This window comes from Dermochelys coriacea, chromosome 4 (assembly GCF_009764565.3).
Source record: "Dermochelys coriacea isolate rDerCor1 chromosome 4, rDerCor1.pri.v4, whole genome shotgun sequence".
Classification (NCBI taxonomy): Eukaryota; Metazoa; Chordata; order Testudines; family Dermochelyidae; genus Dermochelys; species Dermochelys coriacea.
The window spans coordinates 8,736,331-8,758,298 of NC_050071.1; positions in this window are offsets into that span (position 1 = coordinate 8,736,331).

Below are 21,968 nucleotides of genomic sequence, written 5' to 3' on the forward strand. Positions count from 1 at the left end.
CAGGGGTTAGTGTACCCCTAGTCAAGAACCACTGGTCTACTCTTAGCTTCTGGCAGTCAGAGGCTAGGGAAACCCAGAGCATGGGGTTGCATCCCTAACCGTCTTGGCTAATAGCTCTTGATGGACCTGTCCTCCAGGAATTTACTTAATTCTTTTTTGAACCCAGTTATAGTTTTGGCCTTCATCACATCTCATGGCAATGAACTCCACAAGTTGACTGTGCGTTGTGTGAAGAAATACTTCCTTTTGTTTGTTTTTAAATTTGCTGCCTATTGACTTCATTGGTAGACCCACGGTTCTTGTGTTATGTGAAGGAGAAAATAATATTTCCTTATTCACTTTCTCCACACCATTCCTGATTTTATAGACCTCTATTGTATCCCCTCTTAGTCATCTCTTTTCCAAGCTGAAAAGTCCCAGTTCTTTTAATCTTTCCTCATGTGGAAGCTATTCTATACTCTTAATCATTTTTGGTACCCTTCTCTGTGCCTTTTCCAAGCCTAATATATATATATATATTTAGAAGGAGTGACTAGAAATGCATACAGTATTCAAGGGGTGGTCATACCATGGGTTTATATAATGACTTTATGATATTTTCTGCCTTATTATCTATCCCTTTCCTAATGGTTCTTAATATTCTGTTTGTTTGTTTTTACTGCTGCTGCATGTTCAACAGATGTTTTCATAGAACTGTCCATGATGACGCCAAGATCTTTCTTGAGTGGTAACAGCTAATTTAGACCCCATCATTTTGCATGTATAGTTGGGTTATGTTTTCCAATGTGCATTACTTTGTATTTATCAACATTGAATTTTATCAGCCATTTTGTTGCCCAGTCACCCAGTTTTGTGAGATCCCTTTGTAACTTTGCTTTGGGCTTAACTATCTTGAGTAGTCTTATATCATCAGCAAATTTTCCCATTTCACTATTTACCCCTTTTTCCAGATCATTTATGCATATGTTGAACAGCACTGGCCTCAATTCAGCTCCCTGGAGGACACCACTATTAAATCCTCTCCATTCTGAAAACTATTTCTTCCTACCCTTTGTTTCCTGTCTTTTAACCAGTTACTGATCCATGAGAGGACCTTTTCTTTTATTCCATAACTGCTTACTTTGCTTAAGAGCCTTTGATGAGGGACCTTTTCAAAAGCTTTCTGAAAGTACAAGTACACTTTATCCATTGGATAACCCTTGTCCACATGTTTGTTGACCCCCTCAAAGAATTCTAATGGATTGGTGAGGCATGAGTCCCCTTTAGAAAAGCCATCTTTGACTCTTCCCCAACAAATTATGTTCATCTATGTGTCTGATAATTCTGTTCTTTACTATTGTTTCAACCAATTTCCCTGGTACTGAAGTTAGGCTTACTGGCCTGTTATTGCCAGGATCACCTCTGGAGCCTTTTTTCAAAAATTGGTGTCACGTTAGCTATTCTCCAGTCATCTGGCACAGAAGCTGATTTAAGTGATAGGTTACATACCACACTTAGTAGTTCTTCAATTTCATATTTGAGTTCCTTCTGAACTGTTGGGTGAATGCCATCTGGCCCTGATGATTTAATATTGTTTAATTTATCAGTTTGTTCCAATGAGTCGGACAATATGGGTGGGGGGATCAATCATTATTTAATGGCAGTAGATGCTGAGTTTCAAAATTAAAGCTCTGTAGCTGTTAAAACACTCTGTCATCATCACACATCAAAATAGGCAAAATTAATATCCTTAAATCAAACTCTAAGAAGTTTTCCAGCAATATTTTCCTTCCCTTGCCTATCTGTGAATTTTGATGATTATCCATGGAAATATTTTTTTCATCGGTTTGTGTGAGTACAGTGACACTGTAGTTCACCAACATTTACTGATAAAAATCAAATCCTTCCATGCATAATGATGTGTAATTCTCTAGTGAAACCCAAGTGAGATCAGGGCTCCATTGTGCTAGGGACCATGGAAATACATAGTGAGAATCAGTATCTGTCCTGAAGAACCTACAGTCTAAGTAACCTAGACACACAGAAGATAGGAGGGGAAACTGAGATGAAGTGACTTGCCCAAGGTAACCCAGTAGGTCATTGGCAGAGCTGGGACTAGGCCCCAAGTCTCCCGCGTCCCAAGCCAGTGCCTGGGGCACATGACAGCACTGCCTGATGATGGCTGTTTGTTGGTGATAATTTAGAGATTTGATTTATTTCCTGCTGCATTTTATTATTCAGTTGATGGCAAGGATAGGCCTATTTAAATGGAGACAACCTGCAGTAGTTTAAGACCCAGATCTGATAAACACTTATCTACTTCTGCACCAGAGTAATGCTGTCCTGTTGAGTTCAATGGACCTGTTCAGCAGGGTAAAGTTTCTCAGATGTGTAAACATTTGCACAATCCGGGCCATAGTATTCCTGCGTGACCCGAATTTAGACAACAATTTGTATTGTGCTGTTGTAGTTTTATCACAAAATATGTACAAATATGCCCCAACTTTTTTGTTTGTTTATAAATTCCAAAAAATAGTTAAATAAAACTTAGCAAGAGTTTCAAAAATCATCACTAAGCTAGAATGACTGACATACCACCTCTTGATCACAGCCCAGCCCCTAGTCAAAGAGACTTCTCACCTGAATAAAGGCTACTCACAGGTGGAAGAACTGTTGGTATGGATTTGCAGACTTTCCCCTGACAACTCTTGGAATCATCTCAAGGTAACTGTCTCAGATGAGTAAAGAACAGTTTGTGTCACTCTTTGGAAGCCCTAAGTTGAGCTTTCAATATTCTGGGGGATACTCTTGGGGCTAAAACAGCCCCCAGTGTCAATTAGAACAACCTTGGGATTGCTCTGATTAATGGCAGCATCCCTATGGCTGTTTAAGGGCTGCTTCACTGTTCAGAGCAGTCCAGAATCTCCACCCAGCAGAGGGTAAGGGAGACTCCCCAACCCAGCCTAACACATCCTCTCCTGTTCTCAGCCCCACCTCCAGCAAGCCCCCAGAACTGGGGTTTGCAAGGGGGCCTGCTCAGGGCTGCTTATCTCAGCACTTTGCTGTGCCTTCACTAGGGCAGTTCTAGCCCACCTGTCTATGGCACAGTGTCAGTCGCTGTACACTGCTGGAGTGGCCCATAGGTAACAGGGCTGGAAGCAGAATTTGTCCTCTAGTGTTTAAGGTAAAGATTCTGGAAAACTAACTGCAGCTGCTGTCACCAAAGGCTAAGTGCCATCAACAAAAGACAACCTGGCCCCATTTGCCACTCTGTGCCTCAGTTTCCCCATCTGTAAAATGGGAATAATGACATTTGACTTGCTTTGAGATTGACAGATCTGGGTAAGTGCTAAGGACTATTACTATTTAAATGGCCCAATCTGCACTCATTATTCAGACAGGGGAAATACCATCGGCTCTCTGGTGCTGACCCTCCTCTGTTAACATGCCTGGCGTGAGCCTTTTTGTCCATTGGCCTGATGAGAACTCAGTTGAGAGAAAGGCCCCAAACTGCAGGTTCCTACTGGTGGACTGATGTTCAGACCATCTCAAACAAGAAACTGACCTGTTGCATCCAGTGAATGAGATTTTTTCCTCTCCCTGTGTTGGGTTACGTTGGTGTCAGCCAGTCCCACTCGAATGATGTGCCCTGACACAATGCACTAAGAGAGAGAACTAAATTCAAGGGGTTTTTCAGGGAGGGCCAGACAAGGCCTCCGCACCGCGGAACGGAACTGCCATGCTGAACCCAGCAACAAAGCACGTCTATTTTTCCTTTTTCCTACATGCTCACACTGAGACAAACGAGAGGCGTCAAGTGCAATGGTTCATTATGTCATTGGCAAATGGGAGATTTGGCTTTCCAAGGCCTGAAATCAGTCGCTTGAATGAAAGGAGCAGGGTAGCTTTAAGAGACCATGAGCTCTAATCAAGCGTCTTATTTTTGCACACAGCATGAATAAAACTTCAAAGGTTTGAAGGCAGAGGGAATGAAAAAAGAGTGAGCACACATTCTCCCATCCAGGGAAATGTCTGTGCCTGCCAGAACCATTCAGTGGATCTGCTAAACAGCTTTGTTAAGGTGTTTATCCCTTCAAGACGGTTCATAGCTCTGGGCATTCAGGGGTATAGAAATGAATTCAGAATATGCCAAGCATTCAGAACAATGGTTCCCAGCCAGACACAATGTAGCGGCTCATCAGCATAATCCCTCCATCCTGCTTTAGAGGGAGGGAAAAGGGAGAAGCAGTGGATACTGGCATGTCAACCCTGACAGCTTTATTAAAGCATAGAGTGTACAGCTGGGCCTTGCTACTTCATCCCAACCAGGCACTCGGACCTGTCTGATGAGGACTGCTTGGCTCTGGTTGGGGAATCTGGAAAGGCAGGTGGAAAGGCAGAAAGGATGCAGGAGGTTTCTTCTTTCACTGTCCACAGAGCACTGCATTTGACTATACTCCAGATTGCCTTTCCCCCCACACCAGTTAATGACACTCCAAGCAAAGATCACATCATGCTATGAGTGAGTGGATAGCAGCGCTTCAGGTGAAGTGTGAAATCTATAGTGCATAAGCAAAGACCCGGGGGGCAGATTTTCAAAGGTGCTCAGCTCCATTGAGGCACCTCAGCGAAGATGCTCGGTTTTCAAAACAGCTCAGGAACCTGGCAGCTTCCATTGTCCTTAGTGGCTACTGGGTGCTGAGCCTTTTTGAGAATCTGGCTGTTCAAAAGCACAATGCATCCTTTGTCGGTTGCATAGGTTGTTTTGAGCATCCTGTGAATAATCCTTTCTGTTCCTCAGTGTAAATCGTTGTGATGGGTTCCATCACAGAGAGCCCCTGAAATTACCTCTGAACTCATTTTCCCTGCCAGCTTGGGACTCCAGAACCCTCCCTTGTTGAGCCAGACACATTAGCCTGCTGCAACAGAGACCCAGGGTCTGGACCACGCCCCAAAGCTTCAGACTTTAATGGAAAACTGCTCAGTGGGTTACCTATCTCCAGCACCCAGCTCCCAATGGGATCCAAACCCCAAACAAATCCGTTTTACTCTGCATAAAGCTTATACAGGGTAAACTCATAAATTGTCCGCCCTCTATAACATTGATAGAGAGATATGCACAGCTGTTTGCTCCCCCAGGTATTAATCATGTACTCTGGGTTAATTAATAAACCAAAGTGATTTTATTAAGTATAAAAAGTAGAATTTAAGTGGTTTCAAGTAATAACAGACAAAACAAAGTAAGTCACCAAGCAAAATAAAACAAAGCACGCAAGTCTGAGCCTAAAACATTAAGAAACTGATTATAGGTAATATCTAACCTTCAGAGATGTTCCAATAAGCTTCTTTCACAGACTAGACTTCTTTCTAGTCTGGACCCACTCCTTTCCCTTCGTACAGTCCTTGTTAGTTCCAGCAGACATCTTAGCTGGTAAGCAGGGGCTTTCTCATGACTGGCCTTCCTCTTTGTCCTGCTCCACGTCTTTTTATAGCTTTGGCACAAGGCAGGAATCTTTTGTCTCTCTGGGTCCCCACCTCTCCTTCTAAATAGAAAAGTACCAGATTTAAGATGGATTCCAGCATCGGATGACATTATCACATGTCCTGTGAGACCTCTAGTCTCCATTCTTCCTGGGCTGGCCCACACGTACCCCAGAATGTCTGCAAGTAAACAGAGCCATTGACAGGTCATTGATTCTGAAGCACCCTTAATGCCTTCCACGTAATATGTTTATATCAGTAGTACAAGTTTATATCTGATTCTCCTAACTCCAGACATAGAAATAATCCATGTATACACTCAGTAGATCATAAGCTTTGTAATGAGACCTTACAAGAGACCTTTTGCATAAAACATATTCCAGTTACAGCATATTCACATTCACAAGCATATTTTCATAAAGCATATGGAGTGCAACTCACAATCGTATTCCTGAATTTCCTTTTGGCTTTTGAGGAACATTACAGAACATTTTCAGCCAGAAAGAGACACCTATTTATTAGAGCTGAATGAATAATTTGCAATAAATAATTTATTCAAGGAGTTTAGCCTTTCTCTGCTTGCAAAGAGTTCCACAATCTGATTTGTTATTCAGATGTAGGTGATGAATTTTCACTTTTTTATGATTTGATTCCATGGAATCATAACTAAATCCAGACTATGGAGCTTTGTTGTGACTGGTCAGAAAAATCACTTAGTATTGTCTCTGCTTCCTGATTGGATAAGTGCACAAATGCCTCTCATGTGAATACTGGTTTGTATGAATTTAAAACTTGGTTTCGGTGAATATCTTTGCCAGTAAAACTCAATCATTCAAGTGTTTTCAGAAAGAACACATGAAAGGGAACTGAATATAGAAAAAACAAATCCATCCATTCATTGCACAGCGACAGTCAAAAAAGCGAACAGAAGGATGGGAATCATTAGGAAAAGGATAGGAAATAAGATAGAAAATATCATATTGCCTCTGTATAAATCCATGGTACACCCACATCTTGAATACTGTGTGCAGATGTGGTCTCCCCATCTCAAAAAAGATATATTGGAATTGGAAAAGGTACAGAAAAGGACAACAAAAATGATGAGGGGTATGGAACAGCTTCCGTATGAGGAGAGATGAATAAGACTGGGACTTTTCAGTTTGAAAAAAGAGACGACTAAGGGGGGATATGATAGAGGTTTATAAAATCGTGACTGGTGTGGAGACAATGAATAAGGAAGTGTTATTTAATTCTTCTCATAGCATAAGAACTAGGGGTCACCCAAATGAAATTAAGAGACAGCAGGTTTAAAACAAACAAAAGGAAGTATTTCTTCACACAACTCACAGTCAGTCTGCAGAACTCTTTACCAGAGGATGTTGTGAAGGCCAAGACTATAAAAGGGTTCAAAATAGAGCTAGATAAGCTCATGGAGGATAGGTCCATAATGGCTATTAGCCAGGATGGGCACCAATGTAAAACCATGCTCTGAAGTGTCCCTAGCCTCTGTTTGCCAGAAGATGGGAGTGGATGACAGGGGATGGATCACTTGATGATGACCTGTTCTGTTCATTCCCTCTGGGGCAAGTGGCACTGGCCACTGTCGGAAGACAGGATACTGGGCTAGATGGAACTTTGGTCTGACCCAGTATGGCCGTTCTTATGTTCTTATGATCTAAAAAATGCCAATGCATGTTTGTGCATATTTTTCTTTGCATGATTTATCCAATACTGTTGTTTATGGGGGATCATGATAGCAAGAGATGGGAATTTGGGGGTAATGGGAGGAAAATAGAATACCTTTTTCAAACAGATGGGAGTATGAGATTTGCCGTATTAGATCAGACCATTTGTCCATCACATTGATGGCTCTTAGTCCAATGATTAATGTGCTGGATTAGCAGTCTGGGTTCTATTGACCTGCTTTGTCACATTGAACAAGTCACTTCCCCTCTGTTTGCCTTCTACCTCTCATCTATTTAGATTGTAATCTCTTTGAGGTAGGGTCGGCCTCCTGCTATTTAAAATGGGGATAGTGAATCTACCTCCTTTGTAAAGTGCTTTGACATCTTCTGGTAAGAGCCAGGTATTATTTATATATACAGCTAGACAAGAACATCTTGGAGAAGATTTCTATGTGTTGCTATAATATAAATAATATTGTCAAGTGAATGATTATAATGGGCAGGTCCTGTACCCTTTGAAGTGCATGGTAAAGCTCAGTGAAGCAGGACCAGGCACCATAACTGCAATAGAAAATTCAGAAGATGGTGTTCTTGCTCCTTAATTCGCATTGCCAAGTTTTCAATACTATATATGGGGTATTTTCTTCTTGACTTTTTGCATGGCCAGCTTTGAAGCATGGCATTGTTTACCCTTACTTTGTATAACTAATATGAAAAGAAAACAAAACACAGCAATTTTCCAATTACATCCAAACACGCTTTTTTATGCACAACTTTTTTTTTTGCACAACTGCCTTTTTATTAAATTGAATAATTTATTCCTGCTAGCACTGTTAGTTATTTTGGGTTCCACTCTCTGCCGTATTTCGCTCTGGAGGGAAGAGTTAATTAAAAATGTATTTCTTTTGTTGTTCCACTGTCTAGTGATTGAATCCTTAAAAAGTAAAATGAGTAGTTTATTATTGCATTTAACTCCCGGATCGGAGATAATGTCAACACAAGGCTTAGTACAGAGCTGCTAAATAGCCCTTATTTTAATGTTTCTTACATTATCTATGAGAGGTTTCAGAGTAGCAGCCATGTTAATCTGTATTCGCAAAAAGAAAAGGAGTACTTGTGGCACCTTAGAGACTAACAAATTTATTTGAGCATAAGCTTTCGTGAGCTATAGCTCACTTCATCGGATGCATTCAGTGGAAAATACAGTGGCGAGATTTATATGCACAGAGAACATGAAACAATGGATGTTATCATACTCACTGTAAGGAGAGTGATCACTTAAGATGAGCTATTACCAGCAGGAGGGGGAGGGGAGAAGAAAACCTTTTGTGGTGATAATCAAGGTGGGCCATTTCCAGCAGTAGACAAGAACATCTGAGGAACAGTGGTGGGGGGGGATAACATGGGGAAATAGTTTTACTTTGTGTAATGACCCATCCACTCCCAGTCTCTATTCAAGCCTAAGTTAATTGTATCCAGTTTGCAAATTAATTCCAATTCAGCAGTCGCTCGTTGGAGTCTGTTTTTGAAGTTTATTTGTTGAAGAATAGCCACTCTTAGGTATCAGAGTAGCAGCCGTGTTAGTCTGTATTCGCAAAGAGAAAAGGAGTACTTGTGGCACCTTAGAGACTAACAAATTTATTAGAGCATAAGCTTTCGTGAGCTACAGCTCACTTCATCGGATGCATTTGGTGGAAAAAACAGAGGAGAGATTTATATATATACACACACAGAGAACATGAAACAATGGGTTTATCATACACACTGTAAGGAGAGTGATCACTTAAGATAAGCCATCACCAACAGCAGGGGGGGGAAGGAGGAAAACCTTTCATGGTGACAAGCAGGTAGGCTAATTCCAGCAGTTAACAAGAATATCAGAGGAACAGTGGGGGGTGGGGTGGGAGGGAGAAATACCATGGGGAAATAGTTTTACTTTGTGTAATGACTCATCCATTCCCAGTCTCTATTCAAGCCTAAGTTAATTGTATCCAGTTTGCAAATTAATTCCAATTCAGCAGTCTCTCGTTGGAGTCTGTTTTTGAAGCTTTTTTGTTGAAGTATAGCCACTCTTAGGTCTGTGATCGAGTGACCAGAGAGATTGAAGTGTTCTCCAACTGGTTTTTGAATGTTATAATTCTTGACGTCTGATTTGTGTCCATTCATTCTTTTACGTAGAGACTGTCCAGTTTGGCCAATGTACATGGCAGAGGGGCATTGCCATCATGTGCCAGCAGATTTCCGATATAGGGTGGTGTTTATGTGACCATCACTTATTAGCACCGTAGTGTCCAGGAAAGTGGATCTCTTGTGTGGACTGGTCCAGGCTGAGGTTGATGGTGGGATGGAAATTATTAAAATCATGGTGGAATTCCACAAGGGCTTCTTTTCCATGGGTCCAGATGATGAAGATGTCATCAATGTAGCACAAGTAGAGTAGGGGCAGTAGGGGACAAGAGCTGAGGAAGCGTTGTTCTAAGTCAGCCATAAAAATGTTGGCATACTGTGGGGCCATGCGGGTACCCATCTCAGTGCCGCTGATTTGAAGGTATACATTGTCCCCAAATGTGAAATAGTTATGGGTGAGGACAAAGTCACAAAGTTCAGCCACCAGGTTAGCCGTGACAGTATCGGGGATACTGTTCCTGACGGCTTGTAGTCCATCTTTGTGTGGAATGTTGGTGTAGAGGCTTCTACATCCATAGTGGCCAGGATTACAGGCCAGTCCTTGTCCCCTCGACCCCCCACTGTTTCTCAGACCTTCTTGTCTACTGCTGGAAATGGCCCACCTTGATTATCACCACAAAAGGTTTTCTTCCTCCCCCCGCTGGTGATGGCTCATCCTAAGTGATCACTCTCCTTACAGTGTGCATGATAAAACCCATCGTTTCATGTTCTCTGTGTGTGTATATAAATCTCGCCACTGTATTTTCCACTGAATGCATCCGATGAAGTGAGCTGTAACTCACGAAAGCTTATGCTCAAAGAAATTTGTTCGTCTCTAAGGTGCCACAAGTACTCCTTTTCTTTTTACATTATCTATGACCACTTAAAATGTGTCTTGCACCTGATATGATTAGACTTTTCAACAAATGACTTCTTATACCAGCTTATTTTATTTTTTGTTACAATGAAATAATCCAACCAATTAACCCTTGGATTACTTCTGAACAGGTCCATGATACAATGACAGAGATATGGGTTATACTATTGAACCTGACAACAAGCTCCTCAGGACTCTGAGGCAAGAATATGCATCTGTCTCATGCCTCACAATGTATCTTCCCAACACTCTGAGGGGGGAGGGATAGCTCAGTGGTTTGAGCATTGGCTTGCTAAACCCAGGATTGTGAGTTCAATCCTTGAGGGAGCCATTTAGGAGTCTGGGGCAAAAATTGGGGATTGGTCCTGCTTTGAGCAGGGGGTTGGACTAAATGACCTCCTGAGGTCCCTTCCAACCCTGATATTCTATGAGTCTATGGTGGTAAATCCTATTGCTATAGCTACATTACAGCTTAAGTTGACGTCAATTATGTCGCTCAGGGATGTGAATTAGCTATGCCCCCAAGCGACATAATTCATGCCGACTTAAGCGCCAGTGTGGATAGTGCTGGGCCAGGGGGAGAGCGTCTCTTGCCGACATAGCTAGCGCTGCTTGCTGGGGCTGGAGCAGTTAAACTGACGGGTGAGCTCTCTCCTGTCAGCTTAGAACGGCTACCTCGAGACTTTACGGAGGAGCAGCTGCTTCAGCGAAGCTGCACTGTTGTAAGTTGTCTAGTGTAGCCTCTGACTACTAAAGCCCAGAGGCCCAGAGCCACAAATTTCCATTAATTTCAGTGCAAGTTGGGAGCATGAACCCTTTGTGGATCTGGGCCAGAGAGACCACGTAACTTATCTACAATCACACAAGTCTGTGGCCGAACAAGGACTTAAACTTGAATTTTCCATGTGCTGACCTAGTCCTTAATGACTAACCCATCTTTCCTCTCTCATGCACTGTAGGCATAGTCCTATTGATTTCTGTGTGTAAGGTGCTACTCCAGTCCCAGGACTTCACTCTGGGAGCTGTAAGAGCCACCACCTTAAGCCCATGTAGTGTGGGGCACATCCAGCCCTTCCTTTCCAGCCAGGGGATCTCCACAATATTTGTTAATTGTGTCTCTTGCAGAGCTGCATGGAGCACACCCTGCCCTCAGAGTCATTCACAGCAGGCACATGGCTGATAACGTTCTCGACGGACAAGGTGGGGGAGGTCATATCATTTATTGGACCAAATTCTGTGGGTGAAAGAGACCAGCTTTCGAGCAACACAGAGCTCTCCTTCAGGTTTGTGTAGCTTGAAAGCTTGTCTCTCTCGCTCACCAACAGAAGTTGGTCCAGTACACAATATGACCTCACCCACTTTGTCTCTTTAATATTCTGTGACCAACATGGCTACGACAGCCCCGCACCCAGCAATGTTCTAGACCATCAGAGGCCATTGATGATCCCAGCACCTAGCCCAGCAGTCATGACCACCATGTTTCCACCACAATATACAGGAACAAAGATGTCAACAGCCACGTGGCGCCAGAAAAGAAAGTAAATATTAGTTGCCTGGATTGACAGATGGGGAAACGGAGGTACAAAATCAAAATTTAAGTCTGGCAGAAGCAGTATAAAGGCATTTTTTAGGGGAATTTGTGACTTCTGATGCCAGCTGCTCCTACTGGCTTCCATGCCTGTGTGACTCCTACTTGGCGTGTTTCCCTTACCCAAGCCGCCATGAGTGGGGGGATGGGTAAGACTACATGAGACCAGATGGCCTCAAAGGGGATGTCTCCCCTGCACAATTTTGGGACTGTGAGTATGCTGCAGAGAGGGGGTAGCCCCAGCAGGATCTTCTTTTTCCCTCCTGCCCCCTTTCTCTGTGTAGAGCATAAGCTCTTTGGGGGAGGGCCACTCACTGTGCATGGACAGTGATTAGCCCAATGGGGCTGTGATCTCAGCTGAGACCTCCAGATGCTCCTGTAATACTAATAATGATCCTTCATCTGCCGTCACCAGTCCACCGCCTGCCTTGTGCTGACAGTCCATCACCTCTCAGAGCCAACCAGTGAAAAGAGAACGCAGATGGGATTGTGCATCCAAACACCGCCCCCATATTCCTCACCTAATCCACACAGAGGACGTTTGCCGCTACCGTTGTTGTTGTTATCTCCAACCCAGACTGCACTGATCTCCTGCGCCATCTGTGAAAGGGGTGAGCTTCCTGCCACAGCTGCCAGGAAACTGCAGCAAGCGTATTTGTTGGCCAACTCTCTGACACAGACACCAACACACCATTGTATGCAATCGTTTTCCCAGAACTAATACCAACAAATTCACTAGAGAGCCCACCCTACAATCTGTTAGCTGCCCCCCAACCAAAACTGATGCTAACCCATACATTATATCCACCACCAGCACACCTAAGGGGACAAATGGGTCCCTAGAGCAAACACCATCATCAAAAGGGGCAGCACTGTCCCCACTTTCAGGACAGAAGCTCAGGACTGAGGTGGCATGGAGAGCAAATGATGCTCCTTCTCTCTTGTCATGGTCCCTCCAGCCAGGGGGCAGGTGAGGGAGCATGGCTATCCCTTCACTTGCCCAGAAGACGTGCCTCTCCCACCTCCTCCTTTCTCAGGGAATGTCCTTCATTTAATTCCCAAAATTGCAGACCTCCCGTCCCAATTTGATGCCCTCCCACTTTAATTGTTACAAATTATTTACCTCAGAAATAAAGAATCATGACACTGAGGTGATAGAAAACATGACTTACGCCAACGGAAAGAATCCCCTGGTATTCTAAGTTCCCAGCATGAATGAGGAGGGCACAACTACACAGAGAGGTGGGATGACCCAGTGCATAGGGCACCAACCTAGGATTTGGGAGACCTGGATTCAAGTCCCTATTCTGTTACAGACTTCCTTGGGCATATTAGCCTCTCTGGCCTTTCCTTTCCCATCTGTATAATGGGGACAATAGCAATCCCCTAACTCATAGGCTAACTTCATTACAAACTTTGAGGTACTTAGATACTAGAGTAATCGGGCCGGATATGTCCCTAAGAGAAGCAAAATGCTGTTGATGTGGCCCCTCTTTTGGGGTCTTTCTCACACACTGCTTTGCACATTTAGACCCTGGCATGTTAAGAGATATGTCTGGAATTCCAGTAGCCCGGGCTTTCAGTCTGTGGTACCCCAGCAAATGCCGCTCTTTATCTCAAGTGAAATAACTGTAGCAAACCAACGACTCACAGATCACCTGGTATGCAAATTTGTTTTCATTCCCCTATTTCATAATCAATGAAAGGATACAAACAAATGCATTTCCCCTTATAGAATATCTCTCTGGGGAAAGAACAAGACAAGTGGCACAGCATTTCTTTCTGAGATAGATGGGTTACTACTGAAATACTGCTGTCTTCCATGAAGAAAATTCAATACCGCTCATCCATTTTAAATCTTATTTTCCCTGACACACAACGCAGTCGGCTCAACAGGGGAAGAATCATTGATTTATTTTGCTAAGGTGTCAAAAACAAAAAAGATGATGGGGGAGTATAGATTTTCTTCTGCACCTCTGCTCCCATTTCCCTCTACATGGTTTCATCTCCACATGGATTAAAAGGAGAACAAAGGGGTGCACATGTTGGTTGTATTTGATTGTACCCAAAACTATGGATCGAAGGGTGTCAACTCAATCTTAAGCAATAATTGGACTTGTAGCTATATATATATATATCAGAGAAATGTGCTACCCCTCTAGAATGCAGTAAAAACACAGGGAATGCCATGCTGCATCAGACTAATGGTCCATCTAATGCAGTATCCTGTTTCCAACAGCAACCAGTACCAGCTACTTCAGAGGAAGAATCTGTCCAACAGCTGTTATGGAACAATTGCTAGTCCTCAGGGGAATCCTCTCCTAACACCCATTCTTATTATTACTTGTATTACAGAGGCACCTAGAGGCATCTCCTGAGATCCATGGTGGGTCAACTGCTCTTGGGGGTTGTCTCTTTAGAGGTCTCAGATTTTCCCAGCTGGCCTTCCTCTACTCATCTCCAATGAGCCCAGTCCATCAACTTGACCTAAAATGTGTCAATCAGTTCTTAAACTCTAGGGCTTGTGGGCTTCCTTTGGGCAAGTCTACACTTAAAATGCTGCATTGGCACAGCAGCACTCATTCAACTGCAGTAAAGTGTCTTTAACAAAGACACTTTACGCTGAAGGAAGAGATCTCTCCTGTTGGCGTAGTTAATCCACCTCCCCGAGCTTTGTCAGTGGGAGACGCTCTTCCGCCAACATGGCGCTGTCCACCCGGGGGGGGGGTTAAATTTGTATAACTGCATCGCTCAGGGGTGTGGATTTTTCACACCCTGGCACGATGTACTTATCCTGACCTAGGTCTGTAGTGTAGAGCAGACCTTTGTCTCCTTGTTAGATTCTTACAGGCAGCCCAGTGTGAGGGCTTTTGCCCCTCCGCTGTCCCAGATCTTTCTGCCTCCTGATCTCTCTGTTCTCCTGCCTTTATAGCTGGGCTTGTTTTCCTTATTGGGCACAGTGGTGGCTGTGTGCCTCTGCCATTGGCAGTTCTGGCAGCTGTGCTGGGGTGTGCTCAGCCTGCCTGACTGTAAGCGGGGAAGACTCTCCTCTCCCTTCTGCCTATGCTCAGTATGGGGTTGGTCGTCCCCAGTCCAGGGCCCCAACGGACAAGGCACTATACAACCACATAGTGAGAGACAGTCCCTGCTCCAAAGAGCTCACACTCTAAAGAATGGTAGCCATGTTAGTCTGTATCACAAAAAACAACGAGGACTCTAAAGAGAAGTTTCTCAGCACATCCGTATCGGTCAGAATTAGAACCCATGTCTCCCGAGTCCCAGGTTAGCACCCCAGCCACTGGATCACATGGCCTCCGTCACTAATTTCAGCCTGTCTTATGCCCTGAAGCATGATGGCTTATAATTCTCCTCTAACTGTTGTTGGGTTTTTAATCATTCCTATTGGATATAAATGTCCATTTCTCATATGAATCCCACTAAGCCCCCCAGGTGATTTGTTCACTGTGTGGAAAAAGTGCTTCCTTTTATCCATTTTAACTGAGCTGCCTTTCAAGTGATGGAACAGTGAGAAAATGGGGACATACTCTGTAAAGAACATTAGTCCATTATGAACAAGTGTATTCATAGCCTTGAGAAAATATATGGTAGAGCATGACAACGAGATTTTATGAGGGTGATTTACAGTTTTATTGTCCTTCTGATCAATTTTTTTGCCTGTACAAGTGAATACTAGTGGTGACAACATTTTACAGTCCATTAGTCATTTATTAACTCTTTATAAACTATCTGTAAATGGAGCCACAATGTACAGTGTGACCAAAGAGAAAACCCTGCCTCTTATTACCGCCTTGATAAAAGACAGGGGATTTCAGAAAAAATATATAGTTTATTGGCTTGCCTTGATGCCAGATATCAGCTTGATTCTGAGGCCTAGTCAAACATGGGGAAAATTACACATCACACACACACACACACACACACACACACACGCCACCCACTGTTAATTGGTTAAAAATGTGTTTTGAGTTGTAGTATAAAGTAGGCTTCAGGTGGGCTGAGCTGGTTTCAAAACTATGGGTGTTGTAGATTATCCACTAGAGGCCTGAATCTCTCTTTCCTTGAACCTTGTGTAGTCATTTATGGGATAATATGTTCACTAACAGTATATTATGCAGCCACTAGCTGTCCCTGCATGCTATATAGAATCCCAAACATGGTGTGATCACTGGTAAGCAAAGGAGACAAGGCTAAAACGGGAACTGTGTTGAGACCTGCTTATTTGCATCTGTAATGTAGGTATTTTCTTTAATAAATACCTCATGTGTCAGAAAGGCTGCGGTCTGATTCTCTATTACCCTGCACCTTGTGTAGTTCTTGAAACCAGTGCAAAGAGAATGTAAGGTGCCATTATTGACATAAGTGAATAGTGAATGTTAATTTGGTATTTTATACCCACAAAACACAGATATAGGAAATTACAGAGGCCAGATTCTCCAGTGCCCTGCACCTTGTGTAGTCATTGACACCAATGCAAAGGGATTGCAAATTGTTGCCATTGTGAGTTGATAGCATTTTACACCCACTTTACACACATTGAACTGGTTTAAGCAACTACACAAGGTGCAAAGCAACAAAGCCTTTGACCCACTCAGCTGAAGGCAAAGGAGAACCAGGACATAGAGGCAGAAAAGAGGAGAATTTTATTGGGCGCTTTAGTCAAACAACTCCCATAGTGCTAATAGGGGGCTATTTGGGCACGTCTGCTGTACACAGAGATGAAAATCTGCCAAATCCTTTAGAGAGAAAAATAAAACAATCTATTTAAAGATAATTAGCCAAAAAAAAAAATTCCAACCAAAGAATAATTAAAGAGACAGAAAGCTCAATGGTATTGACTCTGCCAAAACTATAACATTCAGTAATATCCCACCAGTGCATATTAAAGGAAATAGAAAGCAAATGTCATGCCAAGAACAGACATTTTCAGCTCAGCCTGCTACTCTCTCATTGTTCAGAAGTGCAGGGGACTGACACAAGTTCGTTTTCAATGACTTAGTAAATTTTATCATGTGACAATGGAGGATGAAATAAAACTTAGATAAACATGGCCTTTCTATTATAGAAAAAGAAAGTGGATTATGGCGATCTGAGCACCCTATTGCTTGGAGAGAGGCGGACCTTCACCTTTGCAGTACACACATGCCATTGGTGTTTATTTATTCCAGAGAAAATAGATTAAACACAAAGCAAAGTGCATGTAAATAGTGTTAAAGCGATGACCCACACTGAAAATTCAAAGTTGATGTCTGCAGACAATCCACAGCTCACCTGGAGGTGGGGAAACAATATATAAATGAAAAGGGACACAGGCAGAGGTAAGAACTGCAGTGCCACAAGTGGCTTCATTTCCTAACTTTGGTCATCTTTCTAGAACAAGCATAGCCCTCTGTATTCGGAACATACACATGCCTGGAGATGTTAGCTGCTTATATTCAAGTCTGAGAGTGCATTTGATTGTCTCACTGCACCGTCAGGGCTCAGAATGAGCTATAACACTCTATCAGGCAAATATGTATTTATTTAGGCAATTTCTTTAAAATTGATTTTTGATCCAGTACATGGTAAAAGCTCCTAAGGAACCAGCTATGTAAATCCCTCCTTAGCTGTGTAAATATACTTCTTCTCATCTCCTTAGTTATCTTTCATGAGAAGGCACAGGGGCTGAATGAAGATTAGTCAATGGGTTAGAATCCAGATACAGCAAAGGGATACCAGGGAAATAGATTAAATTTCATAACTGTTCTTATGAATGGAATCCTCCATCATTAATTGCTATAAGAGTAGGCAGATAACTAATGCTGCTCAACCCCCATTCAGCACTGCAAGTGACCTGCCTGGCAACCTTGGGCCAGTCACTTTCCCAATCTGTGCTTCACTTTCCCCGTCTGTAAAATGGGGATAATGTTATTGACCTCCTGACTTCAAGCATCAGAGCAGTCCCAGTGAAGTAAGTGAGATTAGTTGTGTACTTAAACACGTGCTCAAGTATCTTGCTGCACCAGGGCCCTGGTGGTGATTGCTATTTATGTAGCTCATTGCTAGATTTCTGCAGAACTGTTTCTTCTCTCCAAACAGGCTGCGATTCTCAAAGGTGCTTAAGGGAATTAAGCACTCAACTACTGCCCAACTACTTAAGGGGGGTAGGTACCTGACTCCCATAGGCTCTTTTGAAAACACCAGCTGTAGAAATTGAGGAACTATCACAACAATTATGATCTACTTCCAGATATTGGCACATGGGAATGCTATCCATTTGTTACAATATATAGGCCAAAATCATAAAAATGAGAGTCTAAGCTGTCTGGAATTTTTTTCCATAGAAAATTTTGCCTTTTCTTCGAAAAACAAAAAAAATCCACCAACCTCGAAATTCAGTTTTGATTGAAATCCAAACTAATTTCAGCTGGAAACTTCCAAAAACTGAAAATTTTCATCTGACGACTGAAAAAAAATCAGGTTTTGCTCATTTTCCATGAAAATTTTCATTTTAGTCCAAAACCCAAAGAAGTTAAGGTGGAAATTTTTTAACCAGCCCCCACTCCAAAGTCCACATTTAAGCATTGAAATAAGTGGCTTGATTTTCAATGTTGTTGGACACTCAGCAGCTCCTCTTGACACAAAACCCAACTTTACTGTAGGCACCTGTTTTTGTCAATCCTGGATGCTCCTTTTCACTGATCAACCTAGTATCTCGTTATCTGAGCCAGTCCCCAAATACAGTTCCCCTTCAGCCCTGTCTTATTGGCTGGATAATTTCTGCATACAGACTCACCAATGCATTTGATTTGTGCGCCAGGCTACAGGGAAGTTGTCAATGCCTGAGAAATAGGTCAAGACAGGGAGTTTACTTGCTAACCTTGGTAATCACAACTGCATTAACATCCTTGCACAATTCTCTCTGCTCAAAGTTCAAACTCATTAGGACAATTCAGCTGCAGCCCAAAGTCACATGGGCACAATACATATGCTGATGTCTCATATTTTTCGGTTCTGTCATTGGAGCAGAACTCTTCTTTACATTCTGCGCATCAGGTACACCTCAGAAGCCTGACCCAAAGGCCCTGGAGGTCGACTTTGACTCTATTGACTTTAATGGATTTTGGATCAAGCCCTTAAGGATACATCTATACTGTATTGTAAAACCCTCTGAGTCCGGGTCTAGAGACTGGGGCTTGTGTTAGGTGCTAAAAACAAGTGAGGCTGGAGCTCGGCCTCTGAAGCCTGGGGAGAGAGGCAGGTTTCAGAGCTGAGCTACAATGTCTATGCAGCTGGGTTTAGCGCCACATGGGGAGCCCCAGGAGCCCAAGTCTGTAGAGCCAGGCTCTGAGGCTCGCTGCTGCTGCCATTTTCAGAGTGCAGTGTAGACATCCCCGATTGGCTGCTGTTTGGCCAGGTGCACAGACACATGCAGCTTCAATGGCAGTACTCACGGGCAGTACTCGCGAGCTTTATCAAACATGCCTCTGGCCCTGTGGGGGTAAGTTGACACACGCGAACGCCCTGCATTTTTTAAACTCTCTGTGGCCAGCATAATACAAGTTTCAAACAATGGTTTCCGTCACGTATCTTTCTGAGCAGACTTGGAGGGGCTTGTCAGGTAGGGGGAGCTCCACGAGGGGAGGAGGCATGGATTTGGAGGGCTGTGGGGCAGAATGGGCTGGCAGAATGTTCTTGGGGCCCCTCCACGTGGGCCTATGTGCACATTCCTGGAGCTGTGTTACCTCTTCTGCTGTGACCCTTCTGCCGTGGGGCCAGAGGAGTCCCAGGTAGCACAAGGCCTGTGAAACTGCCCTGCCAAGAAAGGGGAAGACCCCTAGGCTCATGCAAAGAGAAGGGTTTGTGGGAGGCCTCCCAGACTATTCTGTGTGTGGGGCAGGTCCATCCCCACCCCCCTAAAATAAAAAATGTGGGAGGAACTCAGTTAGTGGATCCCTGCAGAGTTCTCTACTCCCTGTGTCCCTCCTGCAGCACAATCTGAGCCTGGTATCTGGGCACTTTCATTGTGAAGTGTCCAGACCATGCTGGGAAGCCGTCCTTTGATCTCTTCTGGCTGGCTGTTGTTAATGACAGCTTGCAAATGGCGCAGCAAGCAAGCATGGGGCGGGGGTGTCATTCTTTATTTGCCTCTGATGTCAGTGTGACTGCAGAGATGATGCTATGGAATTTCCACAAGTATGTCAGGATAGGGCAGCTCCGCACACAGAGATGCCAGGATTTCGCTCTGTCCAGGGAAGGAAAAGGGACTTGTATGGTGCCAAATGAGCAGACAACTCTGGGGTCCAGTCACCCCTTTAGAGTGAAACAAAAGTGGGCAAAGAAAGATTCCCCCCAAAATACTCCAGATCAACAGTGTCAGCAGTTCCACTGCACCCATGCAACGTTGCCATGTGGGCTCACTTCAGTGGGTATGCTTTCAGAGAGTTGGGCCATCTGGTTTATCCAAATGCCTCCATCTCCATGAGACACAAGCCTAGTAGATTGCATGTAAATCTGGGGACCAGTCTGGATGGGAAAGATCTCTGCTAAGCATAGCACAGAAGGAATGATGGCATCAGCTGAAGCAGGTAGGCAGACAGCGGTAGTTTCGAAGATGAGTCAATAATACAAATGTAGTCCCAGTTCCCAGGATAATCACTCAAAATAATGAAAGTGAATCAGAGATATATGAGAAGCAGTGTTCATCTGATCTGATATGAACATGGCTAGTGTGATGGGGCAAGGCCAGACGGCTATAGAAAGGTAGTGGTAGATAGATATATTAGATCCAGGCTAAACAAATCCCTGGTACCAGGTTAAGTGAAATGGAAGCTGCTCCAGGTCAATTAAGACACCTGGGGCCAATTAAGAACTTCCCAGAAGGCAGGGAGAATGCTATATTGATTGGGACACCTGAAGCCAATCAGGGGCTGGCTGAGACTAGTTAAAAGCCTCCCAGTTAGTCAGGGGGGTGTGCATGTCAGGAGCTGTGGGAAGAAGTTGCGTGGTTGGAGAGGCTGAGTAGTACACACCATATCAGGCACAAGGAAGGAGGCCCTGAGGTAAGGGTGAAGTGGAGCTTGAGGAAGTGAGGGCTGCTGTGGGGGAAGTAGCCCAGGGAATTGTACAAGTCATGTTTCTAAAAGGTCAGCTACCATAGCTGATACTATTAGGGTCCCTGGGCTGGAGCCCGGAGTAGAAGGTGGGCCCGGGCTCCCCCTCCCTCCCCACCTTTGCCCCCTCTTTAATCACTGAGACTGGGAGACAACAGAGACTGTGCAAGGAAGGATAACTTCTCCTCACCTCCCTCGCTGGCTTATGATGAAAATGGCTCAGTAGACTATGACCCTTGTCTCTAAAGAAAGAAGGGTTACGTGGAGGGTCACAGTGAGCCTCTGAGGCTAGCGAAATCCGCCAGGAAACATGGGACCCATAGAGGCAAGGACAGAGCTTTGTCACACTAGGTAGAGACACAAGCTGTAATGTACCATGTCTGAAAATGCTGTACATATGAAAACTCTGCGAGTGGTTATAATAAAGCAAAAAAATGCTACACAGTAAAATAAAGAGAGATCATATTGAACACTGTATCTTCACCTCCTATTTTGAATCAGTTGTTTCCATTCTGGTGTATTCGTTTGCACGCTGGATTTGAGAACAATTCCAGAAACAATTACACCCATTTTTCTCACCGGAGGAATCTGAAGTTTTCAAAGATCGTGCCAAATTCATTGTCTCATATATTTCTCGGCTTGTTCATGCTTAGGGATGCTTCCCCACACACACACACTTTCTTTTTCCCCTTTGAAATTCCAGATTAGTGGGCTGGAGAAAATGGGGTATGCATTACATGAATAGTAGCACAAGATCCTATTTGTCACAGATGAAAGTACTATATTTATGCCTCATTATAACCCATTCATTGCTTTATGGACCCAAAGCCCTCCAGGGAGTGTCACAAACACACATCATTTTCTCGCGTGCTACATTTTGCATTTGGATCTCTGATTTAGCTGACAGATGTGAAAGATAAAAACAACAACATGCATGAAGCCAGACTAGTCCTTTGTGACTACACATGTGCAGATGCTGAAGAGCGGTAGATGTTAATTTATGCTCCAAACATTCCTGCCTGATCCCACTCCCCATGTCTTTCTGCATATGGAATACAGCTTAGCATTATGCTATGGATCAG